At 45.7% G+C, this 10,419-nt stretch overlaps 1 protein-coding gene across 1 annotated transcript in view; it reads right to left on the minus strand.

Moving 5' to 3' along the window:
* GALNT4 (polypeptide N-acetylgalactosaminyltransferase 4) overlaps positions 1 to 2,580 on the minus strand; it is a 983,977-nt gene extending 981,397 nt beyond the window's left edge. The window contains exon 1 of the mRNA XM_086965331.1: positions 2,268 to 2,580. The gene's annotated coding sequence lies outside the window, so the exon portion shown is untranslated. The remainder of the gene's footprint in view (positions 1 to 2,267) is intronic.
* Positions 2,581 to 10,419: the final 7,839 nt, after the last annotated feature.

Raw genomic sequence — 10,419 nt, forward strand, 5'->3', positions numbered from 1 at the left:
AGTGTCTCTAGAAAGACTGTTAAATACCACATTCAGTCAGTCAGGAAAACTTTATTAGATTACTTAATGTCTTAAATGTAAACATAACATACAATACTAAATTTCAATGATTAAAAAAAGCCTTCCTGATATAAAATCCATACCGACTGAATTTTTTTTAGCACAACTCAGAGTGTAAGTGGACAAAAACACATTAAAATACGAAACTTCTGTTTCTTTTCCTATAATCCATCATATAAAGCTAAACTTTGGTATACAGATGGTACAGAATCATTTTACAAAGTGAAAAGTGCAATCAAGCATAATCATATATTAGGATAGTCCCTATTTATAGCTCATATTTGGCCTCGGGAGAGGTACACATAAAAAACTTTTGTGTTAAGATTCAAAGTGCAAATTGGCAAACCTATTGAAATACGAAACTTCAATTATAACACATAATGGGCCTCCAAATAAAAACATGTTCAGAACCATAATAACAATTAAAGACCATTTTTTCCTACGCCTAATGGCTCCAGTTAAGAAGTTTGCCACCCCAAAACAGACCATAGGGGATGCTAGTACCTTAAGGTACAGTAGGGCCGGCCTGACTTGTACAAAGTGACAATCTCTGAGCAGTGGTAATATAAATTTCTTACGTCAAAGGATATAATAATCACAAAAAAAGACAAAATGAAGGATGTCCTGTTCAGAGAAATTGTCACACTGGCACGGTTTTAGAGTGCCAGATTTATAAAAAACCTAGAGGTACAGATAGAAGCAAAAGGGGCAGATGCAGACGAAATCATGTTAAAAGAAAACTATGGAAAGGTTTACCAATTCTTAATAAGTAAGATTGGACTTGATTATTTATGGATAATGTGATATAACGTCTTACAGATGACTTCTGCTTCTCCTCTTCTTCCCTTATTCCCTGGCGCTTTGACAAAAACTGAAATCTAATGTTTTTAATTGTAAGTGTGTCCATAGGTTTAGGACTTAAAAATAAGTGAGGGCAACCTAACCAAGCTGTCGGTCCTTTTAAGTACAATTTAAACTCTGTTTCTCAATACAGGTGTACATCCATAGACTGCTTGCTATGCAAAAATGTCCCTACCATATTCCTAAAACGTAGCACTAAACAATGACCTTGACTTAAACATTAAAGTATTCCTCCCGTATTTATTTTGAATGCCCCCTCCTACTCGTCAACCTTTTGCGTGCCTCCTTTATTAATAGTCCACTCTAAATCGCCTGCCTATCTTAACATCTCTTTGAAACCATATTCCTACAAACCAACAATATCACTATTCATTCCATCAACCTTTTGATTCTCACATAACTTCCTCCAGTGATCACACCGAAGTCTTTAATGTACAACAAAGAAACTGAAGTAGATTCGGGTAATTGTTTCTTTGAAAGCACAAGTCGAATACTAGTAACCAATGGTTTGACCACGAACTTTGGGCTCCGAGGAGGATGCTGTTTGTCGTAAAGCGCTTCAACGCCTCGTCACTCTTCAAGGGTTGGGAACGCTATGTAATTGAAATTTCATTACAGTATGGCAAAACAACACAATACGAGGTCAGGACTAGCCACGCCCTGGTCTCGTGTAAATACGGTATGTACATAAACTTCACAAAGGTTTCATTCGTCTTAGCGCGGACTTTGTAAATTGAAAAAAGTTGACAGTAATGCCTACAAAGGTGTGCCTGGTTCACGTCGTAGAATCTGGCACATCGCCTCTGCGGGATATGTGTACAGTGGCTACCACCTAGCTCCCGTGCCAATGTATAATTGTAGATTCCTTTGAAAATATAACTTTCCCTGCAAAGGTACCAAATGTTAACTTTTGGAAGTTGAAAGAGGAGCACGTAGACATGCCAAGAACAGTCTCGATGAGTGTCTGTTAAAACGTACACGCGAGAAGAACAAAATGCCCATGTTTTCCTCTAACGCCTTGCATCGAAAGGTTCACAACATTTAAATAATGTTAAGTCCGAAGGGAGCTGAGACATTTGGGTATAAATAAAAAAAAGTGGGGAACGCATTTTGGTATTGTCATCCTGTATTTAGCACATTCACCAAAACTCCACAGCATGCTTCGAAACGAGAACTGTGCGCAAGCAATAGACACTGCTGACTTAAGCACGAATTGGGAACAGATAGGTGACCCAGGCACTTTCACCAGCACATTAAAAATAAATAAGCCGGTGACCTCGAAGAATAGCAAGCTTGGCTGACGTGCACACACTTAAAAGTAGCCACAAGTAGTAAGAAACACTCACGGTGCAGGCTGCCCTCAGAAAAGGCATACTGGTGCCTCCTTATGCCGCTGTAGGAGAGGGGGAAGCTCTTCTCCGGGGTGTGTTCTGTCCCCACGAAGTAGAACGGCGAGAGATGTCGGCGAACACCGATGGGACGTGGAGGATACGTTAATTAAGTTCCCCAAGCGACAGATCTCCCAGGAAGTGCGCACGGATGTGTCACCCCGGCGAAGTCAGTAACATGTCTCTCGCCGCCCTCCTCTCTTTCACTTTCTCGATGGTCACTTCCTCAGTGCGAGCCGTGCCTCTTTCCCCTCCTCCTCTCTTACAGTTTAGCCCCTCCCCTTTTCTACTTCACAGTTCGCACGCTCGCAATTTCCACAGTCCAACGGAGACTTGTAGTTAGAGCGCAGCTGCGTTCTGCTGAAGCAAAAGCAGCGCAGCTATTTATTAGTGAAATCCTTCAGCGGGACCATAGTCTGGACGCAAACGTTTAGGTGGCAGCAGGGCCGGCTTTAGCGCTGGTGGGGCCCGGTGCGACAATGATTGTTGGCGCCTCCCATCAACGTTGGAGCTGGTGACCATGGATTCCCTCAAGTATCCATAACCACGCTCTTTCATATGCATCTAATTAGTTATATAGCGCCAATCATACTAGTGTAGGATGTCAGAGCACTTTGCATCTCACACATTACACAGAGGCAATCAATCATGCGTGTGTAAATAAATCAGTGTATAGGACATTTTACATAAACCTGAGGACTACAAGGTGTTAGAGTGACATGTCAGGTAGACAGTAGAGTTAAAGAGTTCTTGGTCTGGAGAAGTACAAACTCAGAATTGAAAACTGAACAATCAATTTCTGCCCAAATATACCTTTTTTGCAACATTAATCTGCGCTCTAATCTATACTTTGCAGTGTGCATGCAGTCCTTCGATGACAGTAGATAATTCACTGTTCTATATCAGGATTTTAACTTATAAACTGCAAGTAATAAAAGGATGTCTCTTAGAAAAGCGGTAATCCACTGACCTATTTACATTATGCATGCTTCAACATCCACCGATCCACCAAAAGGACCTTCATCCAAAACAAGATCCTAGCCAACGCCGGTGTAGCATTGTGCTACGAATCATGACAGACACCGAGTGTACTTTATCAAGGAGCTTTTATTCCCGCTTCTTCTCTTGACCCTGTCCCTACTCTGAGTGCCTCTCGACCGTCCCTCAGCTCCTCCCGTTCCTGTTCCTCCCCTGGCTCCACCCCCCAAACACTAGACTGCACCCCACATTCTTACATCTCCCCCCTTGTTAACAAAATAAGCTTAGTGTCCAACATGTTTATAGTTCCTCAGTCAGCCACACGGGTCCGCGGGCCGCCCGTTCAAACTATGGAGACGCATCTCCATTTCCGTTGTGTGGCTTTCTGTCGCCTTGACGAGAGCATCCTTTATTACAGGAGTGTATCTTTGAAATAGCGAGACGTCTCGTGTGGTCTTCTTGTGCTCAGGTTCGTGGTGGTTTCCAATCAGATTCTGGGTGATCCACTCATCTTCAGTTTCTGAGGTGACTGTGAAAGGCTCAGCTTGATGTCAGCAGTCTGTCTTCCTTTGTGGCTCTTGTTCGATTGACGCTCGATCTCCTTCATGAGGGGATGTTGTTCTGGTTCTCTTCCGAGCACCCGCATGTGATTTTACTACTTTTTGTCTTGTCCGGTCGAGGGCAATACTGCGCTCCTGTTCAAAGTCATGTATACCAGGCGGTAAGCCGCTATCTGAAGAGAACATCTTAGTTCGGTTCGGGGACTCATTCGCTGCCTCTGGTTGTTTCACCCACTCCCACTCTCGTTTGGGACTGGTGAACCCTTTGACCGTCTGGGCATGCGCATGTTTCTCTCTCATCTGATGATGATCTGTCTCTGTTGACACGTCTGGCTTTCCTTGCAGAGTGGCTGGATGGTCCTTTCCCATCCGGTGGGTATTGTCCACTATATCTGTTTTTGTTCTGTAGGCCCTTTGGGTCAGCCTTGCTGACCCCATCAGGGGTGAAGGTATATTATTTATGTCTTGATGTACCCGCAACTGACATGACAGGTTGTCTTGTGGAGTGATTGAGTATTCAGAGACATTGGTGTGAGATATGTTGCTCTTGATGAGAAGAATGTCCTTTGGTTCTAGGGTGTGTTCAGGTGGTTGACGCCATGGCCGTCGTCGGGACCATGACTCGGTCGACTCAAGGGATCGAACAGACGTGCTTTCTAAATCAGAGGAGTCTTTTGTCGATTTTTTTCTTTGATAACGTTCCTTTGAGTGTGTCTTGAATGGAGGATTTCTGGAATAGGTAGGCCGTGACGAGCTGCTCCTAGAGTCGGAGTTCTCTTTGGGATATTTCTCCGGGTACCTTTCTCGAAGTGACTCCGGTGTCATCTCACTGGAAAGGTTGTTTGATAGCCACATATTTATTTCTTGTGTTTGATCCCAGGGTATTTTGTCCCTGCCTCTCTCGTGTGATGATAATGGTCTCCTCTCAGTTTCTTCATTGTCTCGGATGTCGTGGATGCGTTTGTCTTCCCATTTCCGGTGTCTGAGTGGATCAGTCCGTCTTATGCAGTTTGCTTCTTCTTCCCGCTTCTCTTGTGCACTGACATCTGTGTTACGGGTGTGATCGTGTACCGATTTCCAGTGTTGACGTGACTGGTCCAGTCTTCTATAGGCAGGCTGTCACCTGGTCCATTGGTGCGATCTGTCCCACTTAACACTTCATCTGCTTCAGAGTCGTTTGCACCATATGTTGAATGACTCCTTGAGGTTGGATAACTCCTTGAGGTTGTATCAGTGAAGCTGTCGCAGTCCTGGATCATCCCGGTCTTTTGTGTTGTTGACTCAGAGTATTTCATGTCACTTTGTCTCTCCCGTTATCTTATCTCTGATCTGTCTTCACCCTCTTTGTTTCTGGTTTTGTTTGTTTCTTGGGCTTTATTCACAGACATGAGATATGTCTCTTTCCTGGTATCTTGGTGTCTTGCACTCAGGTGCAATTCTTTTGATATTTCTCTTGCTTTGACCCGCTCTCCAACTTCGGCCTTCCTGATAATTTTCTTTAGCGACCAATGCCCTCGAAGGATCTTGCACTTTGTATTAGAACTTGAACAGCCTTCGATCACCCGGAGTCGAACTGCGTCCTCATTTGTAAATGTGTTGAAATGGCAGCATTGTACCAGACTTTGCAACCGGGTGATGAAGTTTGGCAATGATTCTCCTGGTTCCTGCTGTGCTGTGTTGAAGGTGATGCGTTCATGATCCACATCCTCCTTTGCGTTGAAATGGGCGCGTAGCATCTCTTGAAGTCTTTCATAGGTCTCTGTGTCCTTTTCAGAAAATGTTCTGATTAAGCGTCGGCCCTCATGATCCACCAGCTGGAGGAGTAGTATCTTGCGAATATCGAGGAGGAGCCCTGCTGCCCGTGACCCCATGGTGGTGGACTGAGAAGGACAGAGGATACGCCTTGCCGCACCCGCTGTGCGGGTGCCGCTTCGTCGTTTGGGGTGGTGCAGATCGTCGTGGGATAGCTGCTGTGCTGTAGGGTGAGAAGGGCTGCGAGCGGGCTGCTTTGAACGCCGCAGGGACTCAAACTACCAGGAGTCCCTGCGTGACCTCCAACACCTGGTCCGCGTTCACCGCTCAGCCCCGCCCCCTACTCACCGCACAGTGAAAACTGTCCTGCGCTCCCCTCTTCTTGGGAAACCAACCTTGCAAATATCGAGGAGGAGCCCTGCTGCCCGTGACCCCGTGGTGGTGGACTGAGAAGGACAGAGGATACGCCTTGACGCACCCGCTGTGCGGGTGCCGCTTCGTCGTTTGGGGTGGTGCAGATCGTCGTGGGATAGCTGCTGTGCTGTAGGGTGAGAAGGGCTGGGAGTGGGCTGCTTTGAACGCCGCAGGGACTCAAACTACCAGGAGTCCCTGTGTGACCTCCAACACCTGGTCCGCGTTCGCCGCTCAGCCCCGCCCCCTACTCACCGCACAGTGAAAACTGTCCTGCGCTCCCCTCTTCTTGGGAAAGCAACCTTGCGAATATCGAGGAGGAGCCCTGCTGCCCGTGACCCCGTGGTGGTGGACTGAGAAGGACAGAGGATACGCCTTGCCGCATCCGCTGTGCGGGTGCCGCTTCGTCGTTTGGGGTGGTGCAGATCGTCGTGGGATAGCTGCTGTGCTGTAGGGTGAGAAGGGCTGCGAGCGGGCTGCTTTGAACGCCGCAGGGACTCAAACTACCAGGAGTCCCTGCGTGACCTCCAACACCTGGTCCGCGTTCGCCGCTCAGCCCCGCCCCCTACTCACCGCGTGCTCTTCATAACTGACAACGCTCCCCGCATCGCGGGAGCGCGCGGGAGTGCGCCGGGCTAAGCCCGGGCAAAGGGCGGGCCCTCTTAGGCCCTCGTAGGCCGGAGTAGGCTGGGCTGGGCATACTCTCTTTCGCCTGCATTGCATTGGTTTCCAGTGGACCTTGGTATAGGTATCGGACATGCCATCACCGGCCATGGAGGGAACATCAGCGAAGGCGGGGGGAGTTAGAAATGGGACCTTGGACAACTATTTTTCTCGAGCACTGGGTGATGGGGATAAGGAAACTTCTCTGGTGGAGCGTAGGGCGGAGCGCCGCAGCTCTATTGAGAATATGAAAAACAGGCCTCTTGGCGACATTATTCCTCATCCTATCTCCCAAGAGGGAGGCTCTCTTAACCCTAGCCAGGAGTTATTATCCCAGGAAGGCGTCCCTCTTTTACTGTGGGATGGTATTCCTAACCTCTGTTTATCTACTGAGCAGGTTTCTAGTGTCACCCACCCCCCAGTCCCAGCAGTATGGCTGTCGACTTAATTACTCAGACCCCTCCTGTAGTTAAAATAAGGAAAACAAAGCCGAAGCAAGTAGTTGTGACAGAGATGCATGGCCCACCTCCAAACAATCGTAGAAGGAAGTTGAGGGGAGGGCAGGGCAAAACCAAAATCCCCCATTCCGATTTCGGGAAAGTCCCTAAGCCCCCTTCCATCTCTGGTAGGATAATAGTGGATGCGCATAAAGCTTCTCCTGTTAAGGGTACTAATATTACTGATCTTGTTAACGCCCCTGGGGATAATCCATCTAATGCATCCCCCCCCGTTACCTCTATAGGGAACCTGGAATTTTTACTTAGATCACTGCTCCTGCCCATCAGTGAAAGCTTAAAGAAAGTGGAGATTAGACTCACTATCTTGGAGGCAACTATAAGTAGTTTGAAAACCTCGGCTATTATCCAGGGCAGACCCTCTGAGTCTAATCCCCTTTCTAATTGTCCCCCTAACCCCCAAAACCTTTCAGTTAATTTGGGACTTCCCTTGGTTACTACTGCTGCCCCCCTTCCGCAACCTCTTATGGCCAACTTGGCCCTGACACAACTTAGCAAACCCAATATTCCATCTTTACAACCAGTAGGCCCAGTCCCCCTCGTGACAACTTCCGATGGGGCTATACCTAATGACAGTATTGCTCCCCCATCCCCTGAGAAGCCTGCCCCCAGACCACGGAAACCCGACTTGCCCCCTGAGGCTAATAGCTTTATGGTAGTTATGGTTGGCGTTCCCCCTCTTGAAGTGGGTGAAGGTGAGAACTTCCACTCACTTAAAAGAAAAATTATTAAATGGTTGAACTGGAACAGACCCCTCCCGGCCTATCTTAACAACGAAATTATCATGGTGAGAAGGGTGCCCTGGCTGGGTAAAACTAGAAAATCTATAATTGGGGATTGCATTATGGTGAGTTTTCGAGATCCTAGGACTGTTTCACATATATGTGCTGTGTCAAATAGATCTCTTGACTCTACCATTCAGACTTTGTCAGTGTCCTTTTTCTTCCCCCCTACCCATATGCACCATGATTTAGTCCAAGGTAATTGGACGAGGGTTGAACGGAGGGCTAAATATCGGGGGTATGTTGCACGACCGGTTTTCCGACCCCCGGAGACACCTTTCTATGATTACAATCAATTTAATTGTCTTAATGGACTAGATGGGGTTGATTGACTGCCCTCAGCCCTAGATTCCAACTCAGTCATTTCTGGCAATGGTCTTGTTGTAACATCTGGTATCAGTTCTTCTCTTATTCCCACTCCTGTAATGCCCCTTATTATTGCTCCGGTGCACTCATCCTCTCAGGGAATAGGAACCATCATTAATAACCCAGTTGCAGACATGGGCCAATGCTCAGCAGCTAATTCATCAAACAGGGAAACTGTTAGTGTAATGTTCTGGAATGTCGCAGGGCTTAGGTCCAAAATACTGAATCCCATCTGGTTAAAAACAATAGAAGAGATGGAAATTCTATGTCTACAGGAAACCTGGACCTTAGAACCCCTCCATCTTCCAGGCTATAAAACCTTGTTTACACCAGCAGTAGAGGTTCACCATGGCAGGGCTAAAGGAGGACTGATGATGTTTATATCTAATTCCCTAAACTGCAAGAAGATCCACTTATTTTCTCACAACCCTTATTATCAGCTAGTACGGATTGATGCAAGTAAGGAATTGTGTCTTTTAATTATAAACTTTTATAACAATATCCCTCCTGCAGACCGGGAATCGACCCTTAAGATGCTAGGTAATGATCTAGGTAAAGAAACAGATAAAAATGTTAGGGATGTTTGGGTTGTTTGGGGGAGAGATTTTAACTTTATCATATGCAAGAAAAGCCAGAAAGGAGTATGTGGGCTCATGTTGGACCCTGATACTGACTTAACACACTTTAAGCATTCCATCTGTGGAGACCTATTAAATGAAATTCTTCACTCTGAAGATCTAGGGTATGCAAATGAAATTGGTCAAGTAGAGCTCCCCTTTGCCCCTACGTTTAATGGTAGGGGTGTATTGTCTATAATAGACTTTATAATAACTTCTGTTAGGCACAGACATATGGTCAAAAGGTGCTGGACCCTCGATACCCCACTTAGCGACCACTACCCGATAATCATGGAGATCATAAATCCCTTTCAGGCATTGGCCATAGAAGGGAGATCTGTGCAGAACGTCTCTGATATTAGTATGGCAAAACAAAATGGTTACGCACTAAAGTGGGACAGGGTGGTTCCAAGTGACTTTCTGCGTAATCTGGTAATCGAATGTTTGCCTAGCTTCTTGACCATTCTGGATGAAAGTGTGACCAGTCAGGAGATTCTTAAGCAGTTTGAGGTCATTGCTTCTCAAATTAAGGGTAACCTTTGGGTGGTTTCTAAATCAAGTAAGGAAAAGATGGGAAAATGGTTTGATCTCACATGTACAAAGGCTCATTCCGAGCTCAAGAGCGCTTTACATGCTGTCCCCCGTAATTCTTTAAGGGTCAGGGAGGCGCGGAAATCTTACCAGAATGCACTGAAAAGAAGGAAGATGGCAATTAAAATTGAGGCCTGGGAGAAGCTCTGTGAGGCTTCATTGAGCAAGGATGTTTGTGCTTTCTGGAAAGCAGTAAATGCCCCCTTCTTTGACTCAGGAAAAGCACGCATTGAAATTGCCATTACCCAGGACTCTTGGGTGGACCATTATTCTAGCCTGTATAGTACCCCAACTGACGAGCAGATTCCTCCGTTGCAATTACCAATGCTTAACAAGGGGGAAGTGAGAGCGAATGGCTTGGAATTAAAATTTACCCTAAAAGAAATAACTGAGAGCCTCAAAGCAACACGGGGCTGTAAAGCCCCAGGTCCAGATGGCATACCTCCAGACCTGTTTAAAAATAATATCGACTTATGGGGCCCACTTCTAGTCCAATTATTTAATGCATCCCTAAAGACGAGCCTACTTCCATCATGGTTTATGTCTGTTATTGTCCCAATATTTAAACAAGCACTGGCGTTGCCAATAGGTCTCGCACTAGGAAAGTTGGAGCTATTGGTTTTGTGAATGACACATTTTATATTTATGTGTTGGTTTTGAAATTCGCGAAATTAATTGTTTTGTCATTTACAATGCCAATACTTTTAACTTTTGCAAATGTGACACTCATAGTATTTGTAATGCAAATGTTTTGTATTTATGTGACTTAGATGTATTGATATTACAAATAACAATGGTTATGACATTTTTAAAATAATTAATACTTAAATAAAAGTTATTGTAATTTATAATGGCAATAGCTTAAACTGTTGTAA

The sequence above is a fragment of the Lissotriton vulgaris genome, chromosome 4_1 (genome assembly GCF_964263255.1).
Source record: "Lissotriton vulgaris chromosome 4_1, aLisVul1.2, whole genome shotgun sequence".
Taxonomy (NCBI): Eukaryota; Metazoa; Chordata; class Amphibia; order Caudata; family Salamandridae; genus Lissotriton; species Lissotriton vulgaris.